Raw genomic sequence first — 19,732 nt, 5'->3', positions numbered from 1 at the left:
AACATCTTGGCAGATTTTCAGTTGCCAGATTTGTTTAATACTATTCTGAAATTGGATAAAAGTTTGATGGAGCTGATTCTTCACTCAAGACAAAATTAAAAATCTATTAAGCTGCTTTATAGATCTGATAGCTGAAATAATTAGGTGTCACCAGGCAAAACACAGGTCATATATAAGGTCAGTTAGGAATCTGAGTTTTATGGATCAGATGTGTTCATAACCACTATGTGGGCAATCCACTTGCTTGAACACTGCCTGTGCCTCAGATCCATTAGAATCACTTCCAGGTACTGTAAATATTTTTGGAAGGTTTAAAGATACCTAAGCTAGATGTTGAAATGTCTAATACCACTTGCATTATTCCTTGTGTTATAGTGATATATCTTATATTAGCTCCAAAGTTCAATCACATTACCTTTTACATAGTAATTCCCTAATCTAAGAGGAGCACTGTTTAAATTTATCACTATCTGATGTCTTGAATTGTCAGAATGCCAGGTGAAGCCATGTATGTAATCATGCTCGATTGCAGGAGATAATGGCAGAAAGCCTGAGCTGCAGGAAGCTACAGAAGACTGCCTTAGCTCTGCTTGGCAAGTGTGATGCTCCAGCAATGTTTCAGGGACTCATGGACAAGATATTAATGTCACTGTGGTTATGTATTCACATCTTGATAAATGGTACCTTACGCACACATCTTATGGATTGAACATGTACGAAGAACAAGAATTATTTTTCAAAAGTTATTGAGGGCAATGGGATTCATTTCCACCCCAGCCCTGTAATGAAATATGAGATATGGGGAAAACTACTGAGGATAACCTTTTAGAAATGAAAAAATTATAAGGCTTATGGATGTGTCTTTTGCTAGAGTGTCCAGTTTTACCCACAAAATGGCAAGTGAAATCTTTCATGGGCTTAGCTAGAGAACACAAAGTTGCATGCACATATTTTTTATAATTGTGACTTTTTGAATGGACTCATTTGATAGAGATCAAATTAGAGATGATACACTGGTGTGGTGGGTTAGCCATGGCTAACACTCAAACTCCCACCCAGCGGCTCTCTCACTGCCTCTCCTCAGCAGGACAGGAGGAAACATTAAGATGAAAAAAATCATGGGTCAAGATGAGGACAAGGAGATTGCTCACCAATGACTGTCATGGGCAAAACAGACTTGACTTGGGGAAAATTAATTAATATTTACAACTAAAATAGAGTAAGATGATAAGAAAAAAGACAAAAACTAAACCACCTTCCCCCCCACCCTCACGTCCCTTTTTCCCAGGCTCCACATCATTCCTTCATTCCCAACTCCTCCACCTCCTGCCCCCACCTCTGAGTGGTGCAGGAAGAATGGGGGGTTGTGGTCAGTCCATAACAGCTCCTCCCTGTCGCTCCTTCCTCCTCACATTTTCCCCCTGCTCCAGCATGGGCCCTTCCACAGGCTGCAGTTCTTCAGGGTAAACCTGCTTCTGCGTGGGCTCTCCGGAGGCTGCGGTTCCTGTTGGGAGCCTGCTCCACCGTGGTCTCCCCCAGGGGCTGCAGGGGAATCTCTGCTCCAGTGCCTGGAGTACCTCTTACCCCTCCTTCTTCTCTCACCTTGGTGTCTGCAGGGCTGTTTCTCTCTTTTGTACCATCCTCCTCTGCCTGTCTGGCATTTTCTGGCCTTTCTTAAATATGTTTTCATGGAGGTGATGCCACCCCTGCATCTTCTAGCTACCACGACCTTGACACCTGCACCCAATACCATCTGGTCCATGTGGGTCACCATTCTACCCACATGGGCCAGAGAAGATAAAGCATAATCCTATGTAAGACCAGTAATTAAAAGCCTGGACTGTACATAGAATAGGATCTTGGGTTAATACTTCTGCAAGAGTTTGGAGATGGAAACTCTCATATAACTTTTTATATGAGTGAAGCTACAGGATGGTCGTGCCATTTTGTGGCCATCTTCGTGGTTCTAGTTGTCAAAAAGGTTATAAACTAATGGGGGGGATTTGAACACATTGACTCATTGGTAGTTGGCACTTCTTACACTATGGTACTATGGTTTTACTCACACACACAAAGTTTGTGTGCTTTTTTAAAGAACTGAAGAAATTATAGACAGTGAGTGAGTATCTACCTCTAGTTTTGGGTGGACCTGTATCAAGGATGGGTACTATGAAGACCCAGGAGGAAAGACACTTTCAGCCTGTGAGAAAAAAAAGATGATGTTGGAAATTGGGTAAGGAGATGATTACCAGCTGAAGGACTTGCATAAATGCCTGTGAGTAAACAATTATTCACGGCCTTTGAAGATGGCCAAAGTCAGAGGTTGGAAGTGTATGTTGTTCATTGCAAGAGGATGTTTCTGCTAGATCAGCAATGGCCACTTGTTCAATGTGGGATGGTTGTGATTATGCTGTTATTTTGTCTATTGACTTAAAACAAAATCCGTTTGGAAAATTATTTTAACCAGAAATGTGGTAGTGCGTAAGTGCCCTAGAGTCAGAACCCACCAGGAGAGATTGTCTTTGTTGCTTGACCATTCATTTCTTTTAAGTGATAGTGCCTCATGAAATCCATGCAATGGCCCTTGCAGAATTATCAGTGTTATCCTCCCTTTCCTGTGTTTTAGAGTATGCAGCAATAATGTTGCCCTCACTGAGCATGTGGCAATGGCTATCTGCTATAGTTATAGTCTACGGAACAGAAGATAAGATGATTTTAAGTTCGTAAGCTATCTGGCAGGTTGTAGAATTTAATTTGCAAGACCAAACTTCCGCAATATTGTGTTTACGTTGCAGTGTCATTTACTGTTTAATAGAAACATTCACAATGCCCTAGTTCCATCTGTTATAAATAGTGAAGGCTGATAAACACTATGCAAACACAAGATGCAGCTTTCTGGCAAATTATGTTTAGTACAGTCCCCAAACATAAAGCAAGATTTATAATATTTGCATCTCTCTTTTTTTTGCTTTTACTCTACAGTAATTACTCTACAGCTTTGATTAGATATATAAATAACACTTAAAGTTTTACATTATTGTTTGAGAAGACGGGGACAAGTGTACGCGCACACACATACACATATTTCACACCTTCAGTTGCACTGCGGTTACAAATATTGTTACGGCTGCAGAATTTTTTATATAAGCACTTGAAAATACATTTTTTATCAGACAAATACAGTTGAAAGGCAAGCCCCCCCACTATTATGCATTGTATGAACAAACCTCTCAATTTTCGATTAGGAAAATGGAGATGAACCAGACAAGTAGCAATAGACTGGGAAAGAGCTCTCTGATGAAAAACCAAAGATGAAACTACTGCTGTTCCCTGCTCTCAGGGAAGAGAGAGAAATTGTGTAACAATAGGGCAAGTGAGTCACTAAACAAGCCTGTTAGAAGGTGTGGGTGAGGTGCGGCAGCAAAAAGAGGTTCCTGCTAATGCTGTTTGGGCGTGATCGCTTTATCATCTGCCAAGACTGAAAAACAAATTATTCTACACAGTTAAAGAAAAACAAACTTGCAATCTGAAACACCTGAGACAGTTTACAGAAACACTTGAAAAGACAGAATTTAAGCAAGTTTATGTCTTCTTTTGCTCAGGCTGGATGCTGGCAGGTGAACCATGCATCCACTCAAAAAGTGGAAGATTTTTTTGTTTTATATTTGAAGCAGATATATTTCAAAGGAATTAACTTGACAAACCTCACTGTAGTCACTGCTGACAGTCTTTAAGGTTAGTGGATATTTCTTCCTCTGCAGAAGATGTTTGTTTGTTTTTCCGGTTGGGTTGCCTGCCTTTGACTTAACCGTACCCTTTCCAGGACATACCCCCACCATTTAAAACAGCCTGGTTCTGTGAGCAGATCATGTTATAGACTGGACTTTTTGAAAGCTAAGCTAAAACACTTGCTTTTGGAAAAAGAAGGTGTAAAAAGCTCTGAGATGAGTTTTGAACATCCATCTCCTCAATTATATTTGATCTTGGAGTAATTAGCAGAAGGAGACACACCCTTTAAGGCAAAATGTATATTACGGAAAACAACTCCTTCCCAGGCTGTCACCCCAGTGGAAGACATTTCTTCCATATCCACAGCCTTAGCTGAGCAACCCACAGTGTTCATACATGCATGGATTCATCTTCTGTTTTCCCCAATATTTTAAGTATTGACTTCTGAAGTCTTTTTCTCCTGTCAATATATGGATGTGACTTTGATGTGAGCCTCAAACTGGAGAGGAAAATCGGGAGGAAGATGTGTATATTTACAACACACTGGCCAACGTAGCTGTAGTTTAATCCATTAACATGTTTATTTCGGACTTTTTGCTGCAATACGGTGTGCTTGGTTTCTGCAATAAAAGTGCAGCATTTTAGGTATATTAGGTCAGAACATATAAAGAAAAACTGACCTTAATCTGGAATACAGTAGAGTGTCAAGTAAAAAGATTTCCATCAGAAAGACAGAAACTTACAGAAAATGCAGGTCCCTTATCCCTCTGGCCATTATTTCTTTATATTCTGGAATTTTAAAATGTGCACTCTTCCCGTTCTTTGTTTGTGACCTTTCTCATAAGGACAGGCAATTTCTTATCTTTTTCTTCCTAGAGTCAAGTTAATTTAATTTACTGATCATATCAAAGGCCTAATTCTTATGTACGTGTATTTCACTGGATTAGTTTAACTGGGTGTAAAAGAATGTTAAGTAAAGATAATAGGATGATAATAGGATGTTGTTTGAACACAACAGGTACAAATTAAGTTGTTAACTATTATATACATTACATTGCTTATCATGTCTGATAAGCAAGCTCAATAACATTTAGCTTTGGCACATCTTGTAGTTTCGTCAAGAACATAACTTTTTGTACCAATTTTTAGTTGCAATGAAAGCAAAAAAGAAGGCTCCTGATTCAGAAACTGGTTTTGCCCCGCGCTTCCTTTTCCTCTCAACCATCTACCCTCCACCTCCTGTGGGGACAAGTCAGTGTTTTATGCAGAAGCTACCGCTACTTTGCTGGAAATTATGGCATGGTCTAGTATGAGGAACTGAAACTGGTCTATTGTGAAGAACTGAAATTGATGTCAGGTTACCATACCAGGTTGCGGTGTAAGGTGAAGTAGTTTAGTTCATACAGGAGAGACAGGGAGGTCCAAGAGAAGTACAATGGATGGATGAGATGGATATTCAGCTCTTGTCCCCAGAATAGCCTTTTGTTTGTATGAATCAGCACCCTGAGAAAAATCCTGTTCCTGTCAGGTATCATGTAAGGTCTGTGGAGAAAGGTCTGCACTTCCAGCCTGAATTACAGCATTGCTTCAGTTCTACCACTGAATAAAGCCAGCAGAGCTAATTAATTAGTCATAGAGTCAGAGTCATTTAGACTGGAAGGAACCTCCCTCTGGAAGGAACCTGGTCCAATCCACCACTCAGAGTAGGTCTGGCAGGTTGCTCAGGTCGTCCAGTCAAATTTTGAGTATTTCTAAGGGTGGAGATTCCTCAGCCTCCCTGGGCAATTTGTGGCTGCCTACCCTCAATAGGAGGAATTTTTTTGTCTTAGTATTTTATCAGAATTTCCATTGTAGCAGTTTGTGCTCACTCCATCTCATGCTTTCACTGTGCAGCCTCAAGGAGAGTCCAGCTTCATCTTCCCTACACACCCCCACAGGCATTTGTAGACAACAACTTGCCCCAGCCTTCTCAAGGCTAAACAAACTCAGTTCTTTTAAGCTTCTCCTCATAAGTCATGTACTTCAGGTCCTAATCACCCAGAGTAGATAAACAGTTTATCTGAACTTGTACTTTAAACACCGTATAGTGTTCAGCTCTTGGAATTCAAGTCCTAGACATATAGCAAACTTATCTTTGTGTTCAGGAGAGAGAGGAGCCAAAACAAATTAAAAGATTTATCCTAGATGCATGTAAATTGGCAGGATAACCTAATATCTGAAGTGTCTGAATTAATTGCTGTGATCCTTAGATAAATTAACAAGAAAACTGAAAGGTGTATTTGTATGCTTATATATGGCATTAGCGCAGAGATGAGTAAGAAATAACGTTATTTTCTTCTGTCTAGTCTTTAAAAATATAGAGCAAATACTTGTAGCTTTCTTCTGAATCTTTTTTAATTTGGTAAAGTTTGGAAATCATACCTTAAAGCCAGAAGATAAGTTAATGAGTTTAATTTAATAAGTTTAGCCAACAGGAAAGTCAGTGGTTATTTGATCATAGTCTGTCAGTATGTACACTGGGATGAGACTTAGATCATAGGACTGTGGAATCAATAAGACAACATATAAAACTTCTGTCATTGGAAGACAAACACATCAATTCAAGCTACAATAATGTACATCATTTTAGCATGATGGCAATTTACAGTCAAAACAACTTACCTTGGGAATTCATGAATTTATCACTATGTGAAGCCTTTCAATTACAATTGTGTGTCTTTCTAAGAGATGTCCTCCAGCCCAGTCAGAAATTATAGGTCAGGAATTACTGGGTGAGGTATTGTGACCTCTATTATGCAGAAGCTCAGTAAATTGTCTGCATAATTATTTCAGTTTTTAACTCTGTGGATCTATAAAGTAGAACCACAGTGATGTGCTACATGGTTAATCCCCCTTAACATGGTTGCCTGGACGAGAAGAAATACCTTACTTCTGTGTCAGATACTACCATGCTCTCCATTTTCCAAATTTCTAATCACCTGCATTCATTTTTGCAACACCCGTGCCAAATGATGGCAGGAGGAAAATATGTTCTTTTTTTTTTTTTACATAAGTTAGACTGTCTTCTTTTGATATTTAAAGTAACTTGGGTTGTATCTCCTATTGCAAATAACTAGATTTTTTAGGGCAATCTCTGACCACTAAGCATAATGAAAATGAAACCCATTAAATAATCTAGGTGGATTAAAATCCCTAATAACATTTCACTTTCAGATCCTTTGAACTTACACTTTATTTCTTGAATCTACTGCATATGAAATTCTATGAAACATACAAAACCCAAACAAAACCGATGCATATAACTTCAGAAGAGAACTGAGAAGAGTGTTCCAAACCTAGGAAATAATTTGTCTCTCTCCTTTTGGCTACATGTGGAAGCAGAGAAGCATTTAAATCACCCAAGGAAAGCTATTAAGATAATTATGAGCTAAAATCTCTGCACTTCATCTTTCTGCGATGTTCCTACTCAGAAAAGCATTAGGCTTCAATTTTCTGTGATTTCCTCTAGACAGCCCTCTCTTCTACACTGGGACTCCTCCCGCTTTGCAGGACTGGGCTCTTTGTCCCTGGAGCTATTCCATCACTTCTGTAGTAGCATACCATGTGCATCCCTCAGCCTCCTTACACAACAGATTGCAGTAAATCTTCAATTTAATATCCTAAAACCTTTTTTATGAGGCATAGAAATAAGCTCTCCTTCAGTAAGTGATACTTTCTCAGCTTTCCAAAAGCACAGCCTAACTTGAGAAACCTAAAATAAATTGTATGCATGTTCTATAGAAATCCTCTAAACAAATAAAACTGAGAGACATTTTATAGCAGTAATAATTTCTTACTTGCAAGTGTTTCAAAAGACTCCCACAGCAGCAGGTGTTAAGGAAGTATCCATCTGTTCTTGTTTCTCTGCACAGAAGTATATTGAATAGATAGAGTTTCTAAATGTTCAGGGTTGTCATTAAAATGGGTTAGCTGTGATCGTCACTTAAGGCATTCCTGATATTGAAATTAAAATGAAGAGTATCTCTGGTTCTGTTGCAATTTGAGAATGCGATCAATGGTTCCCTGAAGAAACATCCTGTCAACTGAGTACTTTTTAAATTATCTTCTGAAAACCGCTTCAGTATTCCTGTGACTGAACTGGAAATGCTGTATCAGCAGCATTACTGTTCTCTGAAAATATGGATCAAAACCCAGCTGTTGCAGATATGTTAATTGATGAATAAGGTTAAGAGATCTGAAGCCTTTATACTACACTTGAAACTTATGTTTCTATTTAAATATTGAAGGCTTTTCAGCTTTCTCCTCCATTGCAAAAAGTTATTTGAGTCACTTCTAAGCAAGTCATCAGAGTCTCTAAACTTGAGCGCTGCAGTATAAAGACCGGAGAACTGGAGCTTCCTTGGTGCAGCAGTGACATCAGCATGAGAAAGGAGAGATGCACACAAGCTGAGAAACACAACACATCCATGTTTTTGGAGGTGAAACAGAAAATATATGGGGCAACAGTATGAGTGAATCTACAAAAGATCTATGAAACTTCTACACACTCCAGGGTGTTTTTATACCTTAAGTATTTATATTTAAGCTACTACATTGTCATATATTCAGATCAGAAAATGCATCTTGGCAAGCAGTGTGGAAGTGTTGAGAATGAAAATTCCCTCTTTGCTCTTTAGCATTGTACCCCACTAAACAGGAGGGAACAAAAAAAGGTTTTTGCATGTAGCACATATATATAACAATTTTAATATCTTTAGAATTAAAGCTAAAATAATACCAGCAGAGGTATTAAGGCTTTGTATTAGTCTGTGATTTGCAATGGCTGGTAGCTTCCACCCAAACAACTGCTAGCAGTACCTTGCTCAAATGCCAAAATTTTCATCTGCCCATTATGTTGTCACATTTATTTCTATATTCCTCCAATTCTTTGTCCTCTCACAAAGGCACATCGCTTTAAGTCCTATGGAACATTTTGCTATCTGTATGTGAATGACTTGGTCTGGATACCTGGTAGCCAAATATACTCATTCCATGATTCTGGTATTGTCAACCACAACTGTTTACAGCTGAATCTATCTGCAAAGCTTCAGGATCTTAGCTTTGAACCCATCAGTTCAAAAATAGTAATACAGAGCTTTGCATCTTCCAAAGAATCCTCTCAAACAAGTAAAAGTTGGCCAGCCTCCAGCCGGTATGGGATCTTTCCAGATTTAAAGTCCAACCTTAAATGCAGTTATAAATATAAACCTTATATTGGTTTTTTTGTGGTTTATGGAAGGATTTTTTTTTTCCTTGGTTGTTGACTTTACTGAGATTTTTAGAACTACAAAACTGTGCGTAGAGGAAACTGGGTTTCTTAGAAAATAGTTTGTTACAATTTTGCAGTCGATAAGTGGTAAAATTACAAGAATAGCATTTTTACCCAGGAAAAAACTCCAACAAACAAAAGAAACTCCGCTCTAGCATGATCTGGACAACAGAGCATGCGATATACTAATTTGTTTGATGGAAAAGTATAGATTGTGTGCTAGGGTTGTTTCAGCACTAGGCATTTTGCTAAGCCACCTGCCAGGTTAAGCCACCCTAATAAGGTAACCATGGTAATACTGCTGGCGTCAGCCTGAAAGACTGATTTGTGCAGCCAGTAAGAATTGGGGACCTTAATGCATTAACTGGAGCTGTTAGGATATGCTTGGAAATAAATATGTAAAATAGGTATAAAATGTTCTTTTAGATTGTTTAGTGTTTTGCTTTGGGCAATATTTGTTAACAGCAGGCCATCCTGTTTATAGGGCTAAGCAAACATGGTTGTGAGCACTGAAATAGATAACAAACTGCTGGTAAATTCTGCTCTGCTGCTTTGCTTTTTGTGCTTTGATGGGAAACAACTGTTTCATTTTTAGCAGTAAAAGTGTGTTAGCCCATGCTTGTGTTCTGCTGATGTAAACCTGAGACTTACAGCAGTAATTGCAGAAACTCTGAAAATAGACAAACCCAACAAAACTTGAAAGTTTTAATTAGGCTCTATGAAAATGGTCAGCGAGTTGGTCAAGGTGTTGCTACCACATTTTATCCCTCTTCTCCCCATCCCTCTGTTGTTTTCCATATGGTTTTCTCACACACACATTTCCAGTCCCTCTCACTTTGCCTTTCATATGCCCCTCAGTTACGTGTTCTCCTCACACCTCTAATTTGCACCTACACTGCTCCACAAATAAGGGGTTTGTTTTTTTCCAGAGAGGCAATGATCTGATGATATAATGCCTCCAGCATCAGTGCTGACTTAATTAATTTCTACCCCTATGTCAACACAAGTGGTGCAGGACTGTAATGTGAATCAGATCATAAAAGAGATCCACTTATAAGTAAAAACCTCAGTACCTCTTCTCTCCAACTTCCCTTTTTTCAGCCAAGCGCCTGCTTCACACAGTAGCCCCACAAGCATAAGCATATGTAAACATAATTAAAAGAATGCCTCAGTGAATTTTATAGAGGGTGGAACAGACTACTGATTATTTCTGATTTTGTGTCCAGATGAGGAAAAATATAAACTTATAAAATCTGCATTCACCCTCGGTGCCAAACAGCAATTTGTATGAGAAGAAAAAAGGGAGTCCTTAATGACCAATTTGTACATTTTTATGTTGTGTCTACTTTGGTTTGCTTACTAGTAGCATTACTTGTCGTTTTATAGTTTCATGATAAGAAATTATTTTCATTCATTGCATCTTATTTTACTAGTCTGAATTTCAGTTGAGACAGGTGGCCCAAATCGTTACTCTAGGCTGTGGCCCAGTTGTTGACAACTTTATTCTCTCAAGTTTTTATTGTCTTCCTCTAGAACTTTTTCTTCTGATCGCTCATTTGTCTCTTTTTCCCCCTTTTGCTCATTTTTCATGGTGAGTGCCAGTTCTCAATGGTTCACTAATTTGCCAGACAGCACTGTGCTTTCTGGAGCATACTTGTGTCCCCCAGGCTGTCAACTGTTGGATTCTGCATAGAGTAGTTGCTGAATTAGCACGTATATTTGCTTCTGAACTGAATCAGGATTTTTTTTTGTAGCCTGTGGAAAAAGTGAACTTGCGCTTTTGTACTGAATTAAAGGAATTACAGCTTTTAAAACAATTGTGGCAACGGGAACCCACTTGTGTATGTGGGGCTATGAGCCTTTTCGATCTCTGAAGCTCTTCCTTTAGCTCTTATGCCCCATTGTTGTATAGACTCCATTTGAAATATCTTAGGCACTCAGGATAAATATCCAAGCCAGGGAAGTTCAAAGTGTATACATGCAAATAAGGAGAAGCTGCTCAGGGCTCTAGCATTTCCGTTTCTTTTCATTCTTCATGTTTGAGAACAGCAGACGTTAACCTAAAAGTTAGCTGAAACATATAGTTGGAAAAAGAATATTTTGCTTTTAATAACTTAAAGTATGTAAGGCTGCTTTAATGATGATTCTATAATTCCGTAATTCCCCTCATAATTCTGCAGTTACTCAGAATATAGGGCCCAATTCTCTATTGAAAGGAGATTAAAAACCTACTATGAAGATCAGACAATTCTTTCACATTCTTTTGTTTCCTGTGTTTTGCTAACAGGCAGGAAACAAGGAGCACTGAGGACAGAATAATAACTAAAATCAACAGAGACAGGAAAGATACATAAATAAAAGCGGAATCAGAAGAGAAAGGAACTGAATCATTCATAAGTGAAGGTCAGCAAATAGCATGCCCAGTTATTGCATTCAATTGTTCGAAGTGTTGATTTTGCTGCTTCTTGAAAGTTCTTAAGATATCTAGTTATTTTTCCAAACTGCACTGGTTTGGGCCTGCAGACTACAGGGGAAAAGCAGTGGTAGCCAAAAGCTGCCACATCTGAATAGGAAAGATGCATGACACAGTATATTTTCACTGCCAGGAAATAACACAAAAACATTCTTGCCTGTTTAGTATGTATTCAATCATGGATAGAAAGTCAACTGCTTAGCTGGAGCCTGGCATAGATTTCCAATAACTTGCTTTTCCTCAAGCGCAAACACACGACAGCATTTGAGGAAAACCACAGAGTGAATCTTTTATAATCCAAAAATAATCTTTTTAGATTTCCATGAGAAAACAGTATTTATTTATTTGGTCTTTTTCTCCCACCTTGCAATTAAGTCAAGTGCTGACACAGACTGCTGGATCATTTATGCCCCAAACTGTTCATATCGAGATGATGGCTTCTGGTATTGTGGATATACAAAATTAAAACTTTATGGCTTTTAATAGTAATAATAGCAAAACTAATATACAGAGTTACTACACAGCCATGTACATTACTGCATAATAGGTAGTCACTGTTTTGCTGCGCAGCTGTGCTCTCCAGTCTAATCTATGTTTATAGTTAAGGTCATATTCTGTTCGTGTGCTGTGCAGGATGATGGTGTCTATGCCTGTATTGCTGCCCTACCCTAGAGGAATGGGCTTAGCTTTGACAGGGACATCCATGCGGCTGGACAGCCAACTCTAAGGTGTTCCATCTGTGCCCACACTGCAGGTATTTTATGTCACCCTAAGAGCTACCTGACACTGTGTGAGGCACCCTCTTGCACCACACTTATTCCACAAGGCCTTTAGCACGTCTGGGAAGGCGCTCCAAGTGCTTTCCCTAACTCTTCTGCTCATATATATGCCACGATTTCATCATGCAGCCCTTCCTGAGCAGTTCTGCCCAGCAGCGTTCATTAGTATCAACCTTAGTTTCACTGAGACAAAGCATGACGAATTCAGCTTGAAAGGCAGGGGAAGCGTGAGGGAAGCAGAAGCCTGCAGAGAGGACCAGGCATTCCCTACCTGCTCTCCTGTTTGAGGGCTCTGTTGCTGTCTTGTACATTGAGTGACTATGGATAGCAGTTGGCCTTCAGCAGTGTCTCCACTGTTGCTGAGTTTTGTTCAGTTACATCACGTGTATCGACTTCAGACATGAACTGACTGCTAACGGGACACTACTTTCTCCATGTAACAGACCGCATTCATAGCTCTGGGGTAGGAGCTCTCGGGAAGCAGCCAGCACCGGCTGCCCCACCACGGAAGGAAGCCAGGAGCTGAGGGCAACAGCAAGGCAGGTAGGGCAATGATCCCACCCAGGAGGGCACAGTCCCACAGTACCTGAGCAGGTACCATGCTGGTGAGCAGGGTCAGACAATATTCAAGACTACCAGACATGTCTGTGGTGATGAAGCAGGTGCAAGGTCAAGCCAGCAAGTCAAATCAGTGGTTCAGGATCAGCAAGGCACATGGCTACGCACAGGCAGACGTCAGGCCAGTCTCAAGGATGGAGGCCTGAGCTTCAACACAGCTCCCAAGAAAAGGGCAGGAGGTCCCCATGAGGCTTCCCATAGCTCCTTCTCACACAGCTCTTTCCCCAGCAGCCTGATCCAAGGCTACAGCTGCACCGTATCAGAGCTGGAATGGAGCACGGGCAGCCAAACCCCAAGGGGGGGGGGGAAGAGGCTGCAGAGGCTCTTGGTGCGCTCAGAGCCCTGACAGCAGCGTGCTTATTTCCAGATTTCCATCCAGTCCAGAAGGTATCAGTCTCTTAAAAGTCATCTTGTTAGAGACGAGGCACAGCTGTTCAGGGGTGGGATGTTTACTGCAGCCCAGTGAAAGTCTGCAAAGCCATATGCCGTTTGATCCTCTGCTCCCTGGCTATTTACCAATTCCGTGTCCAGAGGACCAGTAGGTTGAGCTGTGCCAGAATCACTGACAAACACAAGACCTTCTGCTGGCCCTCGAGGGGCCCTGCCAGTGCCATAATTATATGAGATTACATTCTGCTGTACTTAGTGATCCATTGTACCCTCATGATCATTGCAGTGGTTCATCTGCGCTTTCAGATCTGAACTGTCCACATTTTGATAAGCAGCCACGCACAGACGTGGCAATTGCATCATCATGCAATATATGAACACCCCCATCCTGACAACCACAGTGCCTCAGTAATTGTCTTGACAGCAGTGATGCTGTCTTCGTGACTGACATAATGCCAGCATGGACTATAGCTTCAGGATCACCACGGCCTGCCATGCACTTACTGATGTGCAGGAGAAAGTGGGGACTGTGCTCAAAATGAAGGGTTCCAGAAGCAGACAGCCAGATGACAAAATCAATTAGAGCAGCCTGACAAAAATGTTAGCCTCGGCCTTAGTGGAAATTCTCTCTCCTTGCAACACCACCTTAACTACAGTCTGTGGCTATAGGTGGTGGTGTTATGTCCAAGACTTCATAATTCTTAACAAGTTCCAGGTTTCAATATGTGCCTCCTGTTTGTCTCTTTCCCTCATCCTGCTCCTTTCCAAGCCTCTCTCCTTTCTCTCCCCATTAAAAAATAATTCCTTCTGTAATTTTCCCTTCTTCTCTTTACTCTGTGAAAAGTCAATTCCTTCTCCAGTTGCCATAACAGATGACAGCCACTTGATTGCCTTGAGACACAACAGGTCAGGCTTGGACCCTCACCCCCAGCAAACACCTCCCCAGTGTGAAAAACTTGTAGTAACCAGCTGTCTTTGCTCTTCACCTACAATTTAGGGAAGTTCATGATAGAAGAAGGATAAGGAGAGAGACTGAGTGCTGACTACTGTCCTCGTCCTTCAGATAAAACAGAGAAAACATTTACAATATTTTGGTTGAAGTGCAACAATATGTGCAGTAAAGCTGACCCTTCTGACTGCAGCCAAATCACATCAGGGCCTGGCCCATCACAGGACGCAGTGATAAAGCCACTTCTGTTGAAACCCCAACATGCTTCTAGAAACACAGGGACCAGAAGTGAAGGCCCTTTACCTTCAGTGCCCAGTTACTTTCAGCTACAGATCCAGGGTAAGGTTCATCTGCTGTTGCATTCAGTAAGAGGACCTCTTACCTTCAGATAACGTAATGAAGAAAGCGTATTCTACAGAAGATGAAATAAAAATTGAGACCAAAGCAGCATTCTTGTCCTTGTGGGGACTTCCCTTCGAACCTGGTGTTCAGGGTCTCCATCCCACTGTTGCTGGTTTCAGCACACCAGGTTGGGGTGCATGGTGCCATAACTCACAATGAGTGTTACAGCTTTCTGGCAGGTGCTGTCAACAGTTTCAGCTCCCCAGTTCTGTGAGCCCACTGCTGAACCAAGATGATCGGGGCTGGAGTTGGCAGGAGATCAAGGCAACAAGGATGAATCAAGCCACAGGTGGGAACCTGTAGGGCTGCTGCAAAAAACTGGCTTTTGCTGTCTTGCTCTGTGTGCTAGTTCTGTCTGTTCTCTGCCTCACCAGTGCCCTAATGGAGGTGCTCAAGTAGACCAAACATTTTAGGTACTTACAATTACACAGCATTGTGGAAATAACCTCTTTGTCATGGATTAAGTTGTCCCAGCGTGGGCAGCAGTCAAGAAGAACTGCATTTTAGGCACATCCTTACGTGCCTATCATTAATCTGGTACTCCAGAGGAGGGGCTGCCTCCCTCAGTCACTGGATGACATGGTGTACACGTTGTGGATTTCGTGAAGAAATCACAGGATCTAGTTATTCTTTGCTAAAATAAACAACAGGAGCTAGTTGCTGCCTAAATTCAATTTCTGCTCTTAGCCTCTTGCGTTTCTAATAAATAAGGCAGATAAATACAGGATATGCAAGCAAAGTGATAGCCATACAGCATTAAATAGTAATACTTTAAACTTTGTTGGTTAATAATCTAAATGTAATAGAAAAAAACAAGTTGTACTGCATAATTAAGTATGGTTTAGAAGAAGAGCACAGCACAGATGAGAGGGCCTTACCACTTACCTTGTCTTAAGTTACATTATTGGACATTTTTGCATACTTGCAGTTAACATGCTTAAAATGACATATTAAGCAATCTTTCCCCATTTACTCCCCTACCTTTTTAAATAGCCATGTCGTACTTTGAACATATATAATATCTAAAAGCTAAATTTAATAGATCTAAAACTTAATGAAACAATCATATTGATTTAAGAAGATTTATTAAAATGTGAATAGCTTCATGCATAGCACTTTGAAGATATAAAGTAGTAGATACATTTTATTTCTTTGAAGGAGAAGATCAATACAGATAATCTCCAGTTTTTCTTGAAAGCTGAAATCCTTTGTAAAAGATGTACCAGAGTAAGCTGTTAAGTCTCATGCCCTGTTTTTGGATGATTCAGAATGCTGTTACTATTAAGCCTGTTTCTGCTTAAAACACTGAGAAACCCATTTTCAGAGACAAATCGTGGATAAACGACTTTGTTGCTCATCAGATCTGTTCACACATTAATACAGCACCAGAACTGTCTTGTTCTCAGGGCCTGGAGCACATCACCCTTCTAGGAGATTAGTTAGCTGAGTCAATGAGTTTAGCTGGCCGAGTTCACGGTCAGTTTTGTTGCCAGTAGAGCTGTTGCGAAGAAGGTAAAAGCGAGGCCCTGCCTCTCCTTTCCCATGGGAGCTACATTTAAACAGTGGCCATACCGCCAGCCCCCGCCTGGTCTACATCAAGCCGTGCCACAGCTATGTCTGTGCTCAGGCATCACCTCCTCCGTCCTGACCCGGACTCAGACCTGGCTTTCTGGCTGAGCTCGGACCTGTCTCGTCCCGTGCTGGGTGATCACCAGGCTGTGTCTGACCCTGGCCACCCTCTCTGGCCCTGATCCTCACCTGGACTTGCCGCTCCATATCCTGGATCCTTACGGTGAGGCTGCTGGTCCTGCCTGCTGTGTTGCTGCACGTCACTCCCAGCTTGCCTTCCCTTGAGGTGCAGCCGGCCCTCGCTGCTCCATGACACTTCCCTGTGTCATTTGTAGAATAACTGGTTGGGGCATTTCTTAAAATTTAACATAGCTGATTTACATATGTAGCATTTTTAAATAAGACTGTCAACCAGTCACGCATGGAGGTGCGTTTGTGCAAACCATCACAATGACTGAAAATTACTCTTTTTTTTTGGCCGGTGTTGACATCTTTTAAAGGTACTACAAAAAGTGATTTTTTTTATCACAAATTATCTTGAAGCTATATATGAAACTTAGCCATGTTAGTTGTCCCTCACAGACCTTGGTTTTTAACTTCACACTTTTCCATGGCTAACACTTTGAAACAGATGCTTGGAAAGAGAAATTGGAACGAGCCCTTCAACTTCAGTGAAGTATATCAAACTAAATTATGGTTTGGACAGAAGGAGTCCACGTGAATTTTGTGAACAGTGATGCACTGGTTCATCTTGAGTAACATGAATTTTTCAGAGAAGGCTATGGAGGCACAGAGCCCCTTACAGGTGTGCTGGAGTCTAGGCTCGGTCTCTGTATCACCCCAGGTACTCTGATGATGCTCATTAGCTTCCGCAATGTCGTTTATTCTAAAGGTGATAGATAGGGAGATATGCTCAAAGAATGTTTTATCATGAACAGTTGGCACAGAGGGTCTTATCCCTCCAATCTGCGGTTTTCTGACTGCCTAGCAGGCATTGTATCGCCTTCTGTTTTACAGGGGAGCTAATTATTTACCTCAGTGCAGCACAGCTAAGAGCAGCTAGAAAGAGCAAAGATCAGACAGTGCCCTCCGTGAGCAGAGAAACATGTACTAATGGGGACTTCTCATGTACAAAAGGATGTGTGTGTACATATATATATATCTCAGCTTACATATAATGAATTTGTTAGAACGGATGCCTGCAAACCTTTAAGAAGGACAGTGCTGAGTACTACATTTTCTTTATAGACGGTGTTTTATGCCATGAGGTGCAACAGCTAGCCATATGCTGGCGTAAATTGCTGGTATAATTGCCTGGTGATTTCGATGAAGATTTAAGTAAGCAAAAGCTTCCGTGTCTTAAACTAACATGAGGTAATGCGTAGTCTGTAATTCTCATTATCTTTTCCTAGGTCATACTCCATCCCTTACTAATTGGCAATATGGGGACCCTTTTTTGAGTTACAATAATGTTTACAACCTTTTCTTGATAATCTAATGTGCAGCCAGGTCAGACTCCAAATGCAAGGTGCTTTTGTTCCCATTTCCTCTGCATAATAAGTGTCTGAACTGGCACTACACTTCCACCTATCTATCTGCTGGTGGTTTTGCATGACAGCAGCTGCTACAGTTGTTAAGTGTGCAACAAGGGTGTGATCTGGCCACTAACATTTCAGCGTGGCTCTTCTGCTTAACTTTAGGGTATTCCTCAGCACTAATTTAAGAGTTTCTTTGATACAGACATACAGTTGGTCTATTTCAGGGCTCTTAAATTAGTTCTCCTTGATGTTATTCCTTTGGAAGCTCACATTCACCCAAACTCGTGTCATGATAAGGGACTGCACAGCCTTTGAAAATCCAAATAAGTGATATGGTTATTCAACCCATGAACTATACAGCTGGCTGGGTTGGCTCAGTTTACTGAACTCTGTGTAGATGGCTCTGGTGATTGTTCTCCACGAGCTTGCATCAAAAAAGCATTGTAGCACTTTCCCAATTAATAATGCTCCCTCTGCTAATTTTTTTTTTTTTTTATGACCAGCATGAGGATTAAAACTTCCCTGAGTGTGATACTCATTGTTTTGAGATTTTGTGGGCAGAGATCACATACATCAGTCTTCTATTTTAAGTGGAAATTTATTATTTTAGGGCTAGAGTACATTCTTTCTGTTAAGACTCCAGTTCAGAAAAGCTTCAAGGGTATGTGTAACATTAGACATTGCTCAGATTAATCTGAACAATATAGGTTTTGTTTCCATCTTCTGTGTCAAGCTTTTTATAATTATTGATTTAAAAAAGATGTGTTACCATATGCACTGGTGACAAAACCTTTGCCCTAGAGTATATAATCTATAGATACAAAAGAGAATACAATGAATTAGCCCCACATAAAAAAAAAAAAAAAAGGCAAATAGTGTCAATCAGGACAGCAGAAATCACAGCTTGTTGCGTGTAAAACTCCTGAGTGATTTCTACTCAGTATAGCAAAGGGAGGTTTTCAGGTGGATCAAAAAAAAAAAAAAAAAAAAAAAAAGAAAACCAGCAAGCTTTGACTTGAAAATGCTGCAGGAAAACTGAAACATCCCAAGGATGCGAATGTCCCATGAAGAAAAGCTCACCCTTCATAGACAAACATAGCAGGTGGCTAGGTTTTGAAACCTCAGCGCAGTAAAAAAGAATTAACATTTGGCACCGACGGGTTACAGAAGTAGCCGGATGCGACTCACTAATGGGAATTGTGTCTTCTGGAAGGTAGCTGCTCTCACCTGCAGGCAGAAACCCCGAGTGCCAAGGCTCTGGTAGGCATTTTGTTAACTCCTGACCCACTCCCGTTCACCTTCTGGCAGTCTCTCTGAACGCTGGAGCACCGAGGAATGGGGAGGACAGCACTCCCAGCCCGCTCATTACTGGTGCCTGAGGTAACTGGGCACTTTTACAACAGCAGTCACGAAATAGCGCTACTCTTATAAAGTGTAGTTCCCATTAAAAAGGCAGATCACAAAAACGGACGTTCATGTCAGCGCCCAGCATTTCAGGGCAAAGCGTTAAAGAAAAAAATAAAGACATTAAAGAACCACAGGAACAGCCTTAGCACATCTTGTCACTCTAAACGCTCAAACCCCCTCCTCACCCACAGCACCCATTCTGAGGCCACGGAGAAGACTTTTCCTACACAACGTCACTAGGAGTAACGTCACTTAGAGATGAAACGCGCCTAAAATAAAGCTCTTCCCTCTACTACAAGGCGGCAGGCCGATCAGAGGGCTGCGTGAGCCCCCCGCGGCGAGGCCTGAGGGAGCCGCCGGGCGGGCGGGCAGGGCCCTCACGCCTGCCCTTCTCCGCCATGGCGGCAACGGCGGCCGCTTCCACACAGACGGCAGCACGCCCAACGTCGCGGGCTTTATTCGTCCCTGCCTGCGCCGCCTCCGCTCCTCCCTCCCCCCCTCCCTCCCTCCCCCGGCGGAGCGCTGGCCGGGCCGGGCGCCCCGAGGGGCGGGGGAACGAGCGGGCCCCGC

The sequence above is a fragment of the Harpia harpyja genome, chromosome 4 (genome assembly GCF_026419915.1).
Source record: "Harpia harpyja isolate bHarHar1 chromosome 4, bHarHar1 primary haplotype, whole genome shotgun sequence".
In the NCBI taxonomy this organism is placed as follows: Eukaryota; Metazoa; Chordata; class Aves; order Accipitriformes; family Accipitridae; genus Harpia; species Harpia harpyja.
The sequence above is the reverse complement of the archived record's forward strand: the minus strand, read 5'-3'. Positions refer to the sequence as shown.